The sequence below is a fragment of the Anabrus simplex genome, chromosome 1 (genome assembly GCF_040414725.1).
Source record: "Anabrus simplex isolate iqAnaSimp1 chromosome 1, ASM4041472v1, whole genome shotgun sequence".
Classification (NCBI taxonomy): domain Eukaryota; kingdom Metazoa; phylum Arthropoda; class Insecta; order Orthoptera; family Tettigoniidae; genus Anabrus; species Anabrus simplex.
Window position 1 is genome coordinate 404,452,000 of NC_090265.1, and position 15,157 is coordinate 404,467,156.

Below are 15,157 nucleotides of genomic sequence, written 5' to 3' on the forward strand. Positions count from 1 at the left end.
CCATCGATATCCTCATGTATCAGGACGATGGCGTCAGCCTTACATGATTTGCGTCTTTTATGGTACTGTGAAATCTAAGTGGACCAAAGCTGTCGAATGTCACCCAATTGAACGTGAAATCTCTATTATAATAACTAGAGCTAGGAATTTTAGGTGCTGCACCATAATAATGTTTTACTATTAACATTTTCAGATTGTCTTGTCTTCACAAGAAAAACATGAAATAATCTGATCTGTGTTTTTGTTGCACTTACCCTTTCTCAGTGCCAGCGTCTTTTAACCCCCTCCCCGCAACTCATGCTTTAGCTCCTTTGCCGCATTTTATTCCCATAAAAATTAAGCAAAGGAAACCGAACGTCTGCGGCTTAAACTACTTTTCTCCCGTTAACTTTTTTTATAAATGGACAAATCTCCTTCTTTTGTATGGTTTTTGTGAGAATTTGCGGTCTTCAGAGTGGTATAATATTACCTTTGCTTCAGCGCAGTAATGTTAGGTAAAAGCTTTCAGATTAGTTTGCGCTTCATCGTACTACAGGAAGAAAAAGAGAAAGGTGAAGTCCATGGACGAATTAGCAATCCCTACAATCAGTATCTGGATTGGGGAACGAATTTAAACTGTTGTAATTGTTCAGTCCAGCGTACACTTTGGTTAGTGTGTAGCGTCTTTGTCATTCGTTGCCAATATTCAGCATTTCGAAACAGAAATTGAACGCTGGGAAAATGAGTGATGATGTTAACCAGTTTTGCAGTTGATAGTCAAAGTGTCTTTTCTGAGATGCAATGCATGTGATATTGCAGTAACAATTGATGAAAAAACACCAAAGTAATCGCGTCAAGCGACGTACAGGTGGATGAAAAAACACCAAAGTAATCGCGTCAAGCGACGTACAGGTGGAGAATAAGGAAATATAATCTAGTGAAGGTGGACTGCGACATCAGTTTATTGGTGAGGCACTGGCTCTCTTCAAATTCAAGAAACAAAAGTGAATTTCTTACAGACACTGTAAAGACATTTGGGGCGTGTGGTGTTCCACTTTCGAAGTTTAACAACCCTATTTGAGAAATCGTATTTGCAGCAATATACTGGAAAGTCAGTTCAAAATGAAAGCACTTTACGAAAATAATACCTTCAGCCTCTGTACGAGGAGAAATAAAAACAGATCACGCAAATACTAACCGATAATCCAGTACTTTTTTTCCTAAATGATGGGCAGAACAGATGTGTTTTGAACATTTTAGTAACATCGCTAAAAGGACAGCAAGTGAAACCCATATTGTTGAGTTCGCCTGTCATACACACTTTGCAAACCCATCACAGTGTAGGATATGCTTACATGCCTGGTATCCATTCTGTGGCTGAAATCACAGCCAGGAAGCTGCTTGCACGTTAATATGCCCTTGCCCGACTGCACGCCGTCTGACGTGGCATGCAAAACCGCGCATGGCTGTCAGATTTTGAAAATCTATATATGTAAAGTAACTTGTCCTGACTGACTGACTGACTGACTGACTAACTGACTGACTGACGGATTCATCATCGCCGAGCCAAAACTACTGGACATAAAGAAATGAAATTTTGGGGATATATTCATATTAATATGTAGGTGCTCGCTAAGAGAGGATTTTTGGATATTCCTTCGTTAAGGGGGTGAAATGGGGGTGAAATTTTAGAATGAGTGTATCTATATCTCAAAACTTTAAAAGTTTACAGGTGTAAAAATCGGTATTTAGAATCTTCTTTAAAAATAAGGAAACACGTATTTTTTTTTGTTTTCGGAAAACCCCAATAGGAGGGGTGAAAAAGGGGTTGAATGCCTTTAATGAGGATACTTATATATCAGAAACTGAGAATATTATAGACCTGAAAGTTGGTACTTGGGATTTCCTTTAAAAATAAAGAAACACGTATTTTTTTGTTTCTCAAAAATCCTCTTAAGGGGAGGGTGAAAAGGGGGGTGAATTTTTAAAATGAGTGTATCTATAAATCAAAACTTTGAAAGTTTACAGACGTAAAAATTGGTGATTAGTATCTCCCTTAAAAATAAAGAAACAGGTATTTTTCAGTTTTCATAAAATCCCAATAGGAGGGGTGAAAAGGGGTGAAAAGGGGGTTGAATGCCTTTAATGAGGATACTCATACCTCAGAAACTGAAGATACTACGGACCTGAAAATTGGTATTTGGGATCTCCTTTGAAAATAAAGAAACCTGTATTTTTTGTTTTTGGAAAATCCAATTAATGGGAGGGGGGTGAAAAGGGGTGAATTTTTAAAATGAGTGTATCTATATCTCAAAACTTTTAAAGTTTACAGATGTAAAAGTTGGTATTTAGAATCTCCTTAAAAAATAAAGACACACGTATTTTTTTGTTTTTGGAAAATCCCAATAGGAAGGGTGAAAAAGGGTGAAAAAAGGGTTGAATGCCTTTAATGAGGATACTTATATCTCAGAAACTGAAGATATTACAGACCTGAAAATTGCTATTTGGGATCTCCATTAAAAATAAAGAAACACGTATTTTTTGTTTTTGGAAAATCCAATTAATGGGGGATGATAAGGGGGGGTGAATTTTTAAAATGAGAGTATCTATATCTCAAAACTTTTAAAGTGTACAGATTGAAAAATTGGTATTTAGATCCCATTTAAAAATAAAGACATATTTTTTGTTTTCGGAAAATCCCAATAGGAGGGGTGAAAAAGGGGTGAAAACGGGGTTGAATGCCTTAAATGGGGATACTTATACCTCAGAAACAGAATATATTACAGACCTGAAAGTTGGTATTTGGGATCTCCTTTAAAAAAGGAATACGTTTTTTTTTTTTTTTTTTTTTTCGGAAATCCACCTAAAGGGGAAGGGAAATTGAAAATTTAGTTGAATTGTTTGTATGAGGTTACTATTATCTCAAAAATGAAAGATTTTTCAGACGTGAAAATTGGTATTTTGAATCTGGTTTAAAATTAAAGAAACACGTATTGTCGGAAATACCAATGAAGGGGGTGGGGAGGTGAAAGAATTGAAAAATCAATTGAATTAATTGTATGAGGATACTTGCGTCTAATAAAAACTAAAGATTTTACAGACGTGAAAATTCGTATTTGCGTTTTGGGGGCAAATCATCTTGGGGGGCGGGGGTGAAAAGGAGTTGAATTCCTTTTATGAGGACACATATCTCAAAAACTGAAGATGTTAGAGTCGTGATAATTGGTATTTAGAAGATTCCTTTACTGTTAAAGAAACAAGTATTTTAACGGGAAATTCACTTAAGTGGGAAGTGTGAAAGGAACATAAGGAAACACGCCTTCTTTTTTTGGGTGGGGTGGGGGTGGGGTAAATGTATTTACGGTGGTGGGGTAAAAAAGGAGTTGAGACCAATTGATTTTACTGTTCATAATGTACTTATTCTGATCATTAATCTTTCCTGGGTTCGTATTCAAGAAATATATTTTCCTTTGGAGAACATAAAGTTTGATTACAGTAGATTCTCCTGGCGTATAAATAAACATTTAAACACATTTGAAATAAACGATAGGAATGAAATTGACCGTGCAATTGTTCACCTCTGTAATAAGGCCAATAATGCACGGAAGTATGTCATTCGTGCACTTGTCTACGCGTGACGATGGTGCTGGTCACATTGTCAGCAATGACAATGGCTGCAGATGTAATTTACCGCCAAGTAGCGGTCTTACATTTTGCTGTGGGTTCCAGCCCATCAATAATAATAATAATAATAATAATAATAATAATAATAATGTTCTGGACCGTCGTCAAAATGTGCGGACCGCGCTGGAAACGGGTCCTGGCCGGGTAATGCAGTCCGGCCGCGGTTTCAGTACCGCCAAGGCACCCAAGACGACACCATGCCGGATCTCCTCAAGGATTTGATCCATATTAAAAATGCTTATAGGAAAAGACGGCAAAGATTTAGGGACCCAACTGACCGAGTGGAGTACCTGGACCTAGCCCGGGAAGTACGAAATCGATTGCTGGAAAGAAAGATTGAAAAATGGGAGGAACTTTGCCGTAATCTCTCAGGAAGCGAGTCAGATTACGAATTTTAGCGGATTCTCTCAGAAAACGAGTTAGATCTCGAATTTCGGCGGATTATATAGACCTATAAAACGTTAAGCATTCAATTATGAACTTCATTATAATACCGTGGCGAAGCACGGGTATCTTGCTAGTACTTACATATTTGAACTTGTATGCAGTTGAACTTTTAGACCAGCTGTATGAATTAGTGCCGTTCCATTTAAAACTATGGAGTTAGTATCATTATATCGGTTATTAATCACCCCATGAGAATAATTAGCACATCATTTTACAAGCCCCTGGGTATCGTTTACGAATATGAAAACAGAAACCGATATCTTTAATGGTTTAGACGTTATTTCCGTGTAACATCTTAGGTGAATAACCATGTATGTTAACCGAAATTATCAGATATAATTCACAGACACGAGGACATGAATCTGCTGACCACGAATCATCAATAACAATAAATGAGAGTGAGTTTTACTTCCCATTCTTGACCTTAAATGGTCCTTATTTCAGGAATAGTGCGCACAACCCTAAACTTATTCAATAGTAGCCTACCCTACAGGGAGTAATACTTACATAATTTTTCATTCTACTCGTCTGAAGTTCAAATCCATAACGGAAATTTAAAAACATTGTGGAAGAACTAACTTTCCTGTTAAATAGCATTTCACCGAGCTCGATAGCTGCAGTCGCTTAAGTGCGGCCAGTATCCAGTAATCGGGAGATACTGGGTTCGAGCCCCACTGTTGGCAGCCCTGAGGATAGTTTTCCGTGGTTTCCTATTTTCACATCAGGCAAATGCCGGGGCTGTACCTTAATTAAGGCCACGGCCATTTCCTTCCACTTCCCAGGCCTATCCTATCCTATCGTCGCCGTAAGACCTATCTGTGTCGGTGCGACGTAAAGCCCCTAGAAAAAAAACCTCTTTCCGGCCTTGTAACGTAAATAACTATTACAGGTGCCTATGATGTCTTGCTCCCTTTAAATTATGTATAATATTTTCAAATACCTCAGTATATTGCTTAATGATTCAGCTTACCGATATGTGTATGATATTGCATTGCTGCCTGTTTTGTATGTTTCAGCATGGCGTTCCGCTCGCAGTCCCGGCTCGCGAGGACGCGTGCTCCTGGACTCGCCGCGCGGCCTGCATCTACTATCGGGCTCGCTTGAATGTATGGGGTTTGTTTTATTGTTTGTAAGTAAACTTTTGTTTGCTGCACTTTGAATAATAATAGAATCACAGCATTTGTTTACCTCGAAGTACCGTATTAGTGTAGCTTTAGCCTTTATGCTAAGCCCACCTGACTTTCTTCTTGTGCTGCAGCACCTCCCTTTTATCCGACTCGTTGGCTGAATGGTCAGCGTACTGCCCTTCGGTTCAGAGGGTCCTGGGTTCGATTCCAGTCTGGGTCGGGGATTTTAACCTCCATTGGTTAATTCCAGTGGCTCGGAGGCTGGGTGTTTGTGTTGTCCCCAACATCCCTGCATCTCACACACCACACATAACACTAACCTCCACCTCAATAACACGCAGTTACCTACACATGGCAGATGCCGCCCACCCTCATCGGAGGGTCTGCCTTACAAGGGATGCACCCGGCTAGAAATAGCCACCCGAAATTATTATACCACCCTTTTTGCGGTAAGCGGTTTGGGACCACGAGTTACTGTACTACATTGGCCTGGAATGTTTAACTTTGACTAAGTCATATTTCTTGATGTGAGTTGCGGTGTACCTTTCCAGTAATATTTTACACGAATTCAGTTCCCCATTTGTCACTCGCTCGAATTCCTAGTAGAATAGGAATTTCCTCGCCTACGGAAATGAGAGTGATGGGGGAACTAATTAGCGCTGTGGCTTAGTTGTTAGCTTTCCTCCTGGATGGACGAGGTTCGAATATCGTTAAATCTTGAGCTGGAATTTTCACTTATAAAATCACATCACACCAGGAAAGGCACCAACTCTGGAAATACGTGAGGTAAGCTGAAGAAAGTTACAGAAATGAGAATAATCTACGTGTTGCTGAGTACGTTTGCCAAGCTATATGAAGTGGCAGGTTCGATCCTGGCTCAGTCCGGCGGTATTTGAAGGTGCTCAAATACGTCAGGCTCGTGTCGGTAGATTTACTGGCACGTAAAAGAACGTCTGCGGGACTAAATTCCGGCACCTCGGCGTCTCCGAAAACCGTAAAAGTAGTTAGTGGGATGTAAACCCAATAACATTATTATTAAAATATATGAAAGAGCTTTGCCGGGCTGAGTAGCTCAGGCGGTATAGCGCACACCTGAGCCTAACTAGGCAAGTTCGATCCTGGCTCATTGTGTTATTTGAAGGTGTTCAAATCCGTTAGTATCCTGTCGGTAGATTTACTGACACGTAAAATAACTCCCGAAGGACAAAATTCTCGCACATCGCACTCCAAAAAACCATAAATATGTAGTTAGTGGAACGTCAAACCAATAACATTAATTCTTATTTTTTTTTTTTTTTTTTGCTATGGGCTTTACGTCGCACCGACACAGATGGGTCTTAGGCGACGATGGGATAGGAAAGGCCTAGGAGTTGGAAGGAAGCGGCCGTGGCCTTAATTAAGGTACAGCCCCAGCATTTGCCTGGTGTGAAAATGGGAAACCACGGAAAACCATTTTCAGGGCTGCCGATAGTGGGATTCGAACCTACTATCTCCCGGATGCAAGCTCACAGCCGCGCGCCTCTATGCGCACGGCCAACTCGCCCGGTTAAATAATTCTTATTAAAGCATGTTGGAAATTTATCGAAATTCCTCTTCCTATAAACGACTATTTGCCCTTATTATGTCCTCTTGAACTCCAACTTTATCTTCATATTATGATTTGTCTTACTTTTAAAAACACCAATCAAGTTTATTCGTCTACTAACATCATCCAATGTCATCTCACCACGGAACAAACCGCTTATTCGACAGCTCGTTTATTCTCAAGTCTTCTTAGCTCAACGATTGTAATATGTCCGTAACACTACTCGTTTGGTGGAAATCGCCCATAAGAAATCGTCCTGCTTTCCATTAGATCTTTTCCAGTTGTCGAATCAAGTAATCCTATTGTTGGCCCCGTACACTCGAGCCATACTCTAATTGGGAGTCTTATCAGTGACGTATACATCCCTTCTTTTACATTCTTACTAAACCGTAAATACCCCCACGTAATAACCATATGAAGAGATGCGTAAACCTCATTTACAACCTCAATAATGTGATTACCCCGATGAAGATTTTTCCTTATATTAACATAATAGGTACTTTCAGCAGCCCCCTTACAGTACATTCACTCCATCAACCCGTAAATAAATAAATATACATACATGCATACACACATGCATACATGCAGGAGTGGCGATTGGGAATTAGAAGTGCGGCGGGGAAGTGGAGTGGGGGAAGGGGGGCTGGGGGAAGAAAATTACAGATAAGAAAAAGTACCGGATTTGTTCATAATGAAAAAAAAATAAAGGAATGATTTAGCTGATAAGGCGACAGGGCTTGTACAAATTGCTTTTTTTTTAAATAATTCCTAGTTTCAGGTGGCTAAAATGGAATAAAAATGTAATGTTTTCTCCACAAAGTGTATGTGCGGGGGGAGTACCCCCTCTCGCCCCCCGCCCCCTTAATCGCAGTCATTGCATGCATACATACATCTTCATTATAGACTATTATGACTTACAGCCTCTGCAAATGTAGTAAACGCCTCTTCAATCCTCTGTAACTACCTCTGTGACGTCGTTTAATTCCATGCATCTTATCCCTCAATCATTAGAAACATTGTCATCTAGGTCTCCCTGCTTACCACTTTATATTTTCATTCCGATTACCCTCCTGCCATTGTTTCCGTCTGTTTGTAACAGCGATCGTTATCGCTACTTTCGTGTCTCTTATTTCTAACTTATGAATGAGATATCCTAAGTCCACCTATTTTTCGCTCCCGTACGGGAAAGTTGGTCTGGAAACAGACTGGTCTCAAGATAGTTTCGTCCGGGAGCTGACTTCTTTCTTGCATAATACTGTTGATTGCAACTGCGAGCTCACTATATTAGTTTTGCTGCACCCTGATTCAGTCTCGCTTACTATAAGCCTACTACCATCCTCGGAGAACACCCTAAATCCATGAAATGGTCTACTTGTTCCAGTTTTGTATTCCCATGCTTGACATACAATTCTCTGGCTGCCTCTGTGGAACAGTGGTAGAGTGTCGGCTTCCGGATCACAAGATATAGGGGTGGAAACCCGGCAGGGGTAATTGGATTTTTGAAGGGCGGAAAAAAAACGTTCATTCGACATTCCATGTCGTACGATGTCGACATGTAAAAGATGTCTGGTGACACATATGGTGTTTACCCGACAAAATTAAATTTCAACCACAGACGGCCAAGAGAGATTCGGTTTACTCTGTCTGCCATTTAGTAGGCCTAGAGTAAAATGGAACGTCGAAATTGACGAGCAGACAGCCAGATGACGTCGAATTCAAATGTCTGCACACGGGAGCTGAGGCCATACGATTATTATTATTATTATTATTATTATTATTATTATTATTATTATTATTATTATTATTATTATTATTATTATTGTTGTTGTTGTTTCGTTTCGGCCAACTAAGGACCACGTTTTTTCAACTGTTTCGCTTGAGCTTTAATGTTGGTCCAGTATTCCTTCATTCGTATACGGTGTTGCTCCTTTCGCTCTTCCGTCCATGCCTTTCCAGTTTTCATATTCGGCTTTGGTAGGAAACTCTGATGTTCTTGGAGTTTTTTCTTAAGTGGGACACGCTCCTGGTTATCTTCAAATGAGATCCCAATCTTCTGCAGATCTTTCTGTACCTCGCTGAACCATGCCCCCTTTGCCTCTTTCTCTTGGAGGAAAGTGAAAATGCGGTTGGTTAACCGTGTTGAATTCATTCGGCCCATGTGTCCATAAAAAGTAATCCTCCTTTTTCGCATCACATCAGTTATTTTCTCCACATGCGAGTAACAACTCCTGGTTGTGCACTCTCCTTAACTCGCCGTTGTCTTTGACTGGACCTAAGATTTTTCTCAAAATCTTTCTTTCCTTGGCCTTATTATTATTATTATTATTATTATTATTATTATTATTATTATTATTATTATTATTATTATTATTATTATTATTATTATTATTATACAGTTCTCTTAGGTTTCTTCCTTCCTGACATCACTTTAATCTTGGAAATATCAATTATCATATCATATACTCACTGCATCTATTTTCACGTTTCAAGATATTTGATCGCAAACTTTAAGCACAAACTGCTTACTACATTTCCACGTAACTTAAGATCCGCCCACTTTATACATTTCAGAAGGTGATCCATGAAAGATATGAACAACAACCGTGAATCATGTTAGTATCTTGAACCAAGAACTCGTTCTATCATCATTTCTCACCGTAGGGTCTAGAATGCCTTTAATTTATTTTTAATAATCAACGCTTAATCCCATAGTCTAATCCTTCACCGGGCGAGTTGGCCGTGTAGTTAGGGGCGCGCGGCTGTGAGCTTGCATCAGGGAGATAGTGGGTTCGAATCCCACTGTCGGCGGCCCTGAAGATGGTTTTCCGTGGTTTTCCATTTTCACACCAGGCAAATGCTGGTGCTGTACCTTAATTAAGGCCACGGCCGCTTCCTTCCAACTCCTAGGCCTTTCCTACCCAATCGTCGCCATAAGACCTATCTGTGTCGGTGCGACGGAAAGCCACTAGGGAAAAAAAATCGAGTCCCTCAGTACGGCTAACATTATTTCCCTAGGTACTTTGCATATGCATTCTGTAGATCTGCGAAACATAAACATGACAGCCTCTTCCTCTCGCAGCATTTTTCAGTTGCTTGGTGCATGCTGAAAATCTGACCATGACACCTCTTCTGTGGTAATAATAATGTTATTTGTTTTACGTCCCACTAACTACTCTTTTACGGTTTTCGGAGACGCCGAGGTGCCGGAATTTAGTCCCGCAGGAGTTCTTTTACGTGCCAGTAAATCTACCGACGCGAGACTGACGTATTTGAGCACCTTCAAATACCACCGGACTGAGCCAGGATCGAACCTGCCAAGTTGGGGTGAGAAGGCCAGCGCCTTAACCGTCTGAGCCACTCAGCCCGGCCCTCCTCTGTGGTGTTACTCGTCCAACTTACTGTCAGCCAGTGATCGCACCCTTCCTTCCAAAATGCCAGCGAACACCTTGCGTGGTATACGGATTAATGAAAATACGTAGGTCGGGTCATAAGTCATGGCAACTATTTTTTTCTCCTCGCAAACAGGAGACAACACGGAAAATCTAAGATATGCATTTGGAAACGTACGGTATGGACTTGCGTATGATGCCACTAGATGGTGTATGTAAACAACAGTGTGGGTCTAAGCATGCCCCCAAGTTTAGTATGTGATTGAGTGCGTCACAAAATGGAAGTCTACAAGCAGGAGCAGCGATCGTTTATTAAAATAGCAGTTTTTCGCGGCAGAAATGCACGCCAATGCCACGCAGAGCTGCGGGAAGCATTAGGTGTGCATGCCATGCCCTATAAAACAGTGGCGAGGTGGGTGCTAACAAAGAGGACATCGTAACAGCATTTCGGAGAGAGATGTCACACGTTAGTGATACACATGCAGCGAATGATATTCAGCGCCTGCCCCACCGCTGGCAACGCACATTGGAAACTTTGTGTGATTATTTCAAAGGTCGGAGGTCTGTAACCAGTGGAGACCTGGCCTTTGTACGTAGTCTTGTGTTTTTGCTGTATATACCATATCCATATCTTCCCCACATTTATTTAGCCATCACGTTCTCATATCCTTCGTTGTAGGTATTTCCAACTTTCGCATTGAAATCGCCCATTAGCAGTATCTTATCCTTGCTGTCGACCCTGACTACGATGTTACTCAGTGTTTCATAAAACTTGTTAATTTCATCCTCATCAGCACCCTCCTACAACTGCTAAATCTACCCACATCGTTCGCTCATTTACATGCCTAATGGAAACTATGTTGCGTGCAACAGTCCTACCCCATACTCTGGCCTTGCCTTTTTAAATCATGTAGGAAAACTTTGTAATCTCTGATCTTCCGGGTTATGTCACCTTACCCGAATATCATTGACTCGGTAACACATCCAAACGTATCCTGTTTTCTGAATCAGCAAATTCTACTTTCTTTCCTCCGGAAGCCCCATTATTGTTGATAGCTCTCCATCGATTTCCATTTCATTCTCCAAGTTGCTTCCATGGAGTCCATCGCCTATCAAATGGAAGTGGGACCCCGTTACTTCCATAATCCGAGGCTTGCTTAACACGTTCTGAGCGTGGTCGGCAAAAAATCTGTGAACCAGGATGCTACCCTACTTACACATAGCCCAAGTGAGTATTTGAACTCTAACGGGTTAGGGACCGTCGGTGGATTGTATAGTCCTACACGATGAACATAAGGAGAGCCATGACTCAGAATATATCGGAGATGACCATTCCTGGTATCCCGACTTTGGGGACCAGTGACTGGGGCACTCAGCCGTTGCACATGGTTCATGAACAAGTCGTGACTATGATAACCCACACCATGACCATTGGCACAGTAATTACAACAGAGGGAACATTTCCTCTTGTTTTAAGCTTAAAACCTTCTACCACAGTCCTCCTATGGTTTCCGTAAAGCACGAAGTACGCAAGATAATCGTGGAATACTGACGCTACAGAAGTTCGTACGGGATCTCTGGTGACGAGTTTGAAAGCCTCTGGCGGCGCTGTTATCAACTTAAGCACCTCAAAACGGGGAGTGATGATTCGCGTCAGTACTGAGAACGTGTGTGTAGAGTTTCGCGACATTAGCTGCAACGATGCCGAAGAGGATTGACCCTTACTGGGAGGGCTACATAACACCCCTTCCCGGTGCTAAATATAGCTATTCTCCTATCTAATAAATGTGCAAGAACCGTGATTTCTTGATATCAAAGAACGGGATCACTGTTGTGATGAAAAAAAGAAGGCAAAGGGTGACTGGGCTTAATTCCAGAGAGGAAAACCAGGCAAATCCACGACCAACCACCAGCCGTACCTCAGAAGTGGTGAGGAAAGTGAAGGCCCTTGCTTCAGGTGGTAACCCTACCCCCCGAAGGACTATCGCACGTAAGTTGGGGCTGTCTGTTTCAACAGTTAATACCATTATCAACAAGGACCTGCAATTAGAAATGCGGCATGAGAGCCGACTTCACAAGCTGTTGCCTCGTCACATTTTGGAACGTCACACTAACGCAAGAAGACTGTATGAGGACTATCTGGCAGGGGACAGATGGAAAAATGTGGTGACTTTAGACGAAGCATATGGGTACCTTAGTGATTGTAACAAACGCCGCTCGATTTACTACGTCCCTAGAGACATTTCGTTTTATCAAACATTGCATAAAGAATGCCAGGAAAGTTTACGAAGGGGTTTCATGATGATCGCTTGCTACTGCTACAATGGTAAGTTAACCATTCGCCATGTCGGTTAATAATGTGAAGGTGAACTCTACATACTGATCAGCAAGAGGTTTTAACACCGATTTACAACCCAGATATCCCAGCACTGAATGGGTGAGCGGAAAACCAGGTATGGATACATCAAGATAAAGCATCCAGCCACATCTCTCGTTCGACTCGGCTGTTCTTAGAGAGAATGGAGACAGAAACTAGAATACGTGCAATTCCTTTTACTGACATTCCGGTGAAGGCGCCCGACGGGTCATCCATGGACTTTTGTGCATTTGGACTCCTAAAAAGGACCTTAGGAAATAGACGTCCACACACTATCAATGTCCTCTGGAAAGCCTGCCAGGAGGAGTGGATAAGATAGATATGCTAGCTCTGCGAAAAAGTCTGTTGCAATGGAAATTACGTTGTAGGGCTGTAGCTAGAAATGCTTGCTTTCCAATTGAACATGATCGTTGGTGGAGACATGGATTTTCATAAGGTAATTACCCTTCAAACATCGTCCCCAGAGATCCTGAACGATCTTCTGTAGACATCGATCATATATTCGCCAATTACATATATTTTACGGCTGTCTCATTAGATATATCCGGAGCCAGTGGCGTAACGAATATGATACGGGCCCACCTGCAAGAATCAAAACTGGGACCCTCAAAGAAATTGTATAGAACGTACCAATAACACATAGAAGTGTAATTACATCAGATACGTAAGTGCAGTATATATTCCATATAACATGTACAAAGGACTTACTATAAGAATACAAAACTAATTAAATTATTAATAGATTTTATTTTGAAAGTTGTTTAGTATGTTTCAATCCTTTGTCTTTATTTGTTTTACTATTCTGTACTCACATTTGATTGTAAAAAATAATGGACCACGTAGCGTACTTTCTGGGATGCAAAGGCATTGACGATTTCAGGGATATCCGAGGATGGCACATTTCATTCTGAGGAGGCTGAGTTCACAACGTCTGTTTTGGGTCATGATGATTCATAGGCGGTTCTTTAAAGTTTCAGTTTCAAAAATGATCGTTTTGCGGAAGAAACAGCAACAGGAATAATTAGGTCTAAAATTTGATATTTTTGAACTAATTTTCACGGTTCCTTTAATTGAAACTTGGCGCACATATTTTTGGGAGAGCGTGCCACTTGTGTTGCGAGAGACAACTCTCTTAGACTTAGCAACATAACAATTATTTGCAGGCAGGTGCAACCATTTGACAGTTACCCTACGTACTCTCTGCAAAACTTTTATTTTCCGGGCCAGTTCTACTAGGGCTCTCTAAAGACTATGTATGCTCGCCCGCCATTATGGTTACTTCCTGCACTATGTTGGTAAGACAGTTGACCGCCCCAGCCTTGTATATCCCTCTTTGTTACTCTTCTCTACGCTAGAGGTAGGTAAGGGTTATTCTGCCCGAAGGCAGGTCCAAACCTTCGCAGAGGTGTTCCTGAGCCGGAGTTTACGTGCGGTAGGGTGGCCAGTTCCTTTCCGCTCCTCCATTACCTTACCCCCACCAACAGCGCGTGGCTACCCATCCAACTCCTGACCACGCCCAGTGTTGCTTAACTTCGGAGATCTCACGGGATCCGGTGTTTCAACACGGCTACGGCCGTTGGCAAAGGGTTGTTCTGCCTGAAGGCAGGTCCGAACCTCCGCAGAGGTGTTCCTGAGCCGGAGTTTACGTGCGGTAGGGTGGCCAGTTCCTTTCCGCTCCTCCATTACCTTACCCCCACCAACAGCGCGTGGCTACCCATCCAACTCCTGACCACGCCCAGTGTTGCTTAACTTCGGAGATCTCACGGGATCCGGTGTTTCAACACGGCTACGGCCGTTGGCAAAGGGTTGTTCTGCCCGAAGGCAGGTCCGAACCTCCGCAGAGGTGTTCCTGAGCCGCAGTTTACGTGCGGTAGGGTGCCCAGTTCCTTTCCGCTCCTCCATTCCCTTACCCCCCACCAACAGCGCGTGGCAACCCATCCAACTCCTGACCACGCCCAATTTGCTTAGCTTCGGAGATCTCACGGGAACCGGTGTTTCAACACGGCTACGGCCGTTGGCTCTACGCTAGAACATAATGCTAAATTAACATACTGTAAAAATACTCATTCTCAGTATTACTCAAACGGTTACTCAAATATTAGTGTATTTTGTACACTCGAGACGGTGATTGTAAAAGCAAGGTCGTTGATAATTTGCCTTTTAACAAACAAACTAGGCATGTACTCTCACTGGAGAAATATTAGCTTACTAATAAATCGCTTTTAATTATTATTATTATTATTATTATTATTATTATTATTATTATTATTATTATTATTATTATTATTGATATTCCATTCCTTGTTTACATTTTTCTCTTCTTTTCCGAAACAGTCCCATATATTTTACCTCGTTTCCGTATATTCTTGTTGAAGTCCACAACAGCGTAGGATCGAATTTTGATGAAGTGCCTAGCATTTTTTCTTTTAAATTACAACACGTTGGGGAACATGTACTGGTTCATTTATCATTCAAAATTTTCTCCATTACAAGATTTGCACCATTTTGCATTATACAATGCAACCTCAACAGTTACAAATTAATTTCATAACTTCACTATTTGTTTTCT

At 41.4% G+C, this 15,157-nt stretch overlaps 1 long non-coding RNA gene across 1 annotated transcript in view; it reads left to right on the forward strand.

The window, feature by feature from the left end:
- Positions 1-15,157, forward strand: part of LOC136866626 (uncharacterized) — a 277,529-nt gene that overhangs the window by 188,259 nt on the left and 74,113 nt on the right. Inside the window, exon 2 of the long non-coding RNA XR_010859570.2 lies at positions 5,127-5,239. This is a non-coding gene — a long non-coding RNA (uncharacterized lncRNA). The remainder of the gene's footprint in view (positions 1-5,126; positions 5,240-15,157) is intronic.